The sequence below is a fragment of the Sapajus apella genome, unplaced genomic scaffold (assembly GCF_009761245.1).
Source record: "Sapajus apella isolate SASKATOON/1434 unplaced genomic scaffold, GSC_monkey_1.0 scaffold4767, whole genome shotgun sequence".
In the NCBI taxonomy this organism is placed as follows: domain Eukaryota; kingdom Metazoa; phylum Chordata; class Mammalia; order Primates; family Cebidae; genus Sapajus; species Sapajus apella.
Window position 1 is genome coordinate 1 of NW_022441693.1, and position 5,221 is coordinate 5,221.

General features: G+C 42.5%; 1 pseudogene; it reads left to right on the forward strand.

The window, feature by feature from the left end:
- Window positions 1–7: 7 nt before the first annotated feature.
- On the forward strand, window positions 8–5,217 carry LOC116547791 (annotated as a pseudogene).
- Window positions 5,218–5,221: the final 4 nt, after the last annotated feature.

A 5,221-nucleotide genomic window follows, 5' to 3' on the forward strand; every position in this document is an offset into this window, starting at 1 on the left:
TTCTGAAAGAGCTGGAGCAGCATGCTTGAATTTGGATAGGACTGAGGGTCTTTGTCAGAACCCAGAGTCCTTAACCTGAACTGGGTTTACAATGGCTCTACAAAGCACCTCTTAGCAGGTCACTCCCAACTCCCACTGGTCATAGCCAAAACCAAAAATGTTCCACTTCCTAAGGGTTTAGAAAAGCAACCTGATTGTGATTATACGATACTCCCCGATCTGCGAGTAAAGCACTCAAAGAACGATTCGGGTGTCTCGCGTTGGAACCGAGTCCATATTGGTGTGCAAAATCCCTCTTTAAAACGGTAAGAGCCAAGAGACAACTCAGTCTGGGTCCCAAGGAGTAGAGTATTCCAAAATCAGTATCCCAACCCACAGTGACCCTGTAGCTGAGATCCTTCCTGGGCTACTGGAAGGGACATGACATGTTGAAGGACTGTTTTCTGAAGAGACATTGAATGATACCAGTGGTTCTCCCAAAATGTTTGCTTATGACTGCGTGCTCCTTTGCCCCAAAGAACAAGCCCCAAAGTTACCTCTCAAGAAAACCCCAGCATTCAGTTAGCAGACTTGGGCTCTCGAGTAGAATCTAAGTTATCTGATTCTTACCCAAATCCCAGTGATAATGAATGAGATTGCTACCCCACCTTCAGTCTAAGGTTCAATTCAGGTATAACCTTATTAATTGCTTGGCTCGTGGTGGGGCAACTTCTAATAAAATTCTTCTTGGAAGGCTCAAAACAAGTGACCCTTGGTGCTAAACCAGATCACGTGAACTTCAGTGCTACTGGAAATCAACAGGAAGTTCCTGATACCACCTCGGGCCTAGGACAGGTGCTTGGTGATATCCCACATCAATTGGAAATTTTAGGGGCTGATCCAGGTCATGGTGAGGCCCAGGGTGAGACTCCAGATCCAGAGATTCCCGGTGATATTCCAAGTCCAAGGAAAGGCCTTTGATACTGTTTTAGAGCAACAAGAAACTTTGTATGAGAGAGAGTGTTGTCCTAGATGTGCCTGTCTTCCTTTCTGTTCCTTCAAATCCAATTGCTACCTTAATGCTCCTTCCCAATGGCCCAGGCCCCAAAGCACTGTCTCATATGGACTTGCAGTCCAGAGTGTTATACATATTTTTGCCTTTTTGCTCAGAACACACTCCTCAAACTCAGAAAAATTCATAACCTCCAGTAACAGCTATAAGCAATGTAGAAACTCAGAAGCAGGTTCATATAAGCTTCCTGCCAGCTAAAACTAAGGGGCTCCCATTACCCCCTGAGAGAGGACTCTTCCATGCTTCACGGGGTCTTCCTCAACTTCCTGTATACAGCTTTGAAGGGTCTCTTGATCTGATTTAGCACCAAGGGTCACTTGTTTGTAGCTTGTCAGGAGGAATCTGGAGAGTATCAAGGAAAACAAGTGGCCCCAGAGGGAAAAGCAGTCCAAAGTTTTAAAGGCAGATTTTGACAACCAATCAGTAAGTGGCCCCAAGTCAGACTCCATAAATACATTAGATGTGGCATGGGGAAGAAAAATTGGAATCAAACCCACATCCTTTTGAAAAGGTAACTAAGAAAGCAAGCATGACAGGCATTGAGTGGAGAAGTGGACACACAAGAAAAATCCATTTAACTGATCATGTCAGAATTCAGTGTGAATGTCCCAGAAGCTGAAAAACCAAAAAACTGAGGTTGACAAATGAACCAAACCTCCAAAATTGTTTGTACAAACTAAGAAATAGCGTTAAACATGTACACTATTTTCCCACTGAAACAAATGTGTCATTTAAAAATTCAATAGTGAAGAATGTGGCAAGACATTAAAAACAATTCTTATAAATTCCTAAAAGACACTGCAAACTAACAATGCTGTGAGCTCAGTTGCTGCTGATATGAATTGTGATCATCTCAAGGGGAGAAATCATGTTTTAGCATTCCAGTAGCCTGACTTTAACTTCAATTCCATCCCACATTCTTCACACTGCAACAGAAGTTGTCATGCTAGTATACACAACGAAGGTGCTCAACCAAAATATGGATCTCCAGTTCAACCAAGTGTCTTATTGTTAATGGATAGGAGATTAACACTGCATTAAGTGGTAGCCAAACTTAGAAGGATGAAGAACACCAATTAAGTCAGTTCATCAGACAAGACAACAGCCAGTTTGCTAAATAACTTTCAAAGCTATCCTCTATACTAAGATCTCCAAGACCCAAATTTACATGGAGAGTCAAACCATCACCGTCCATCTTTGGGAAAACAAAGTTCATGCAACATGGTTCCCAATGGGCAAACCATGCTATCTAAATCACCTATCAGCTTAGCCACTAACCCAAGCATCCACAAAGTCACATGAATATTCAAAAGTCAAACTCATTTTCTTTTTATACCAACTTCAAACTTATCCAAGACTGACACCAATACAAGTATGGGTCCAGGAATAATTACTCTTGACAGTTGTTCTGAGAATTTGCATGTTGACACCAAGAAATAATGAATTGAGGTATTGTAACCAGGCACTGGACAGCAGCAAAAATCTGGACTCAGATGATGTGTCATGTCAGGATGTAGCCCATACTTCCATTGAAGACGTTGCAACACAGTTGGGACAACTTGCTAAAACAGATTTACAAGAAAAAAACAAGCCCATTCAAAAGTGGGCAAAGGATATGAACAGATACTTTACAAAAGACATACATGAGGCCAACAAACATGAAAAAATGCTCGTCAGTGGTCAGAGAAATGCAAATCAAAGCATTGAGATACCATCTCATGCCGGTTAGAATGGCGATCATTAAAAAATCTGGAGACAACAGATGCTGGCGAGGATGTGGAGAAATAGGAACACTTTTACACTGTTGGTGGGAGTGTAAATTAGTTCAACCATTGTGGAAGACAACGTGGCGATTCTTCAAGGACCTAGAAAGAAATTCCATTTGACCCAGCAATCCCATTACTGGGTATATATCCAAAGGATTATAAAGGGCACAATACAACAGAAAACACCTTCAAGACTACAAAATCATGGTTCAGCATTAAAGCAAGGAACACAGCCCACAAAGAAAATCCACCCCATCAGGAGATGAAAAGAGCCCACAGTTGTAATCAACAAAATCAGAAGTGGGCAACGTTGTCCTATGCTTATGGCACTATTTGACTTTTCAATGTTATCCAAATGTCATAATTTTGGGCAATTTTGTCCACATGATTTTCCTACTGTATTTGGGAAGGTTTCTTCCTTAACCAAAATATGGAAAGCAGTGGCTCAAATGAGGTTCATTATACAGCCCAAAACAGTATTTCCTCTATTCAGATAAAATTAGAGATAACCTAAACCAGCAGGGGAAAGATGAATGCTGAACCATTGGATTCACTCAGCTTATATCTTAAAACAGAATCCAACAGGAAGGCATTCACTGATAAAGCTTCTAATTCTGAGATACAATTAATGGTGAATGCTAACCAGAAAGCCCATCCTTTGACCCTGCCCTCCTCTGCACCTAGCCAGTGAGCTAACGTGATGCCTGGCAATGATCAAATACAGTTTCAGCAGGTTAAGGAGCAACTCATGCGTCACCAATTGCCAACATTGCCTGGTATCTCTCATCCAACACCCTTACTGGAGTCAGCACTAACTCTCAGGAATGTAAATGTAGCGTGTTCAGGTGGAATTACATTGGTTTCTACCAAAAGTGAAGAGGAAGCCTGTTCACTCAGTGTTGGAACATCAGAGTTGTCCAGTGGGCACAGAAAAATTTCAGTCATCTCAAACTTTACTAACACTACAAAAACGTAGCGTCTATATCTAAGGATTCTGAACTGCTTATCTGCTACTGTCTTTTGGTATTACTCGTTCAAGACAAAGGCCCGTATTATATATACCTTGGGGCAGGACCATGTGTTTCTGTTGTCAGGGAAGTCAGAGATTAGGTATGGTCAAAAAGGAAACAGTAAGGATAGGAACAGTTTACACTGGTAAAGGGACAAGCTGTCATGGTTGTCTAGTTGCTGAGTTTTAAGCAGTGATTAAGAATTCCTTGGGTCCAGCAACATACAGGCCACCACTGTCCAACTGCTATGATGGCTGTACTCATGGTATGGGATGGCATTCCTTTTCCAATGGCTGACTGCTATTCAGAACTCAGAATCTCAAGTCATACAATGGGCATTCTACTGACTGAAGATGTACCCTCAATGAAAATCGTACCTGTACATATCAAGGAATATGATCTAGAGACTTGTGGAGATTCATCCTTTTTTGGCTGTTCATGGAGAATGTACTTGGATGGCTATAAGTTATCTTCAAGGGTTATCTTTTGTGTGTTTAAGGGAGAACTTGGAACAATTCTAAATCTTCTGGGGCTTGGGCTTCTACCAAACTTACAGGTTGGCTACATGGTTAGCTCCAATTTATAAGGAGGATGCTGCGGTAGCTTACCTGAATTTCAGAATCATGTGGAATATGAAAATGTTGCCAGAGAATGTCGGCTTGGCAGCAAGGAAGGTCATCCTTCTCTGGGGTCACCACTTGCCTGGACTTCTGTGCCCATCCGCACAGGGACATTCACAACACGATTAATGGAAGCACGGTGGTTTGTACTTTAACTCCAGGAGATAACTGATCTTTAGGTGTTATTCCACAAGAGCAGCAGCTCCGTGTGCTACCTCTTTATCAACTTTCAGACACACATGAGTTTGGCTCCAAGAAATGAATGGAAGCTAAGATCAAATCTGGGGCCATTGAGGTCCTGGCAGCCCCCAACAAAAACAGAATGTCTTTGTCAGCTTATTACCCATTCTCGTAAGAAGTGTGCTGTGGTGACAGATGTTCTTGCACATAAGGGCAGTGGAGAAGAAACCTATTCCCCAAATCAAGCAGAATAACTCATCGGCAACAAACAGTAAGGCTTGGTCATCACCAACCTTAGGGAGTAAAACATACCACGCAACCTGAGGTACAAAGTGATAGCGATCCCCACTATCTTAAAACATTCAGACAACACTAAAACCTATTCGCTGATGCCATCTGCCTTTTCACCCAGTTGAAGGGGCATCTCCAGGCTTCTAGTCCCTGAAGACTGCTTCAGCCACACCAACTCCATGGTAGAATAATGCCACAGCCTCGTGAATGTTTTAAGCAGCAGCAGCACTCCCCACTGCAGGATACCCTTGGGAACACTCAGCAGTGCCAGTGCAGCTGCTGCAGAAGGCCCTCGCATTTCAC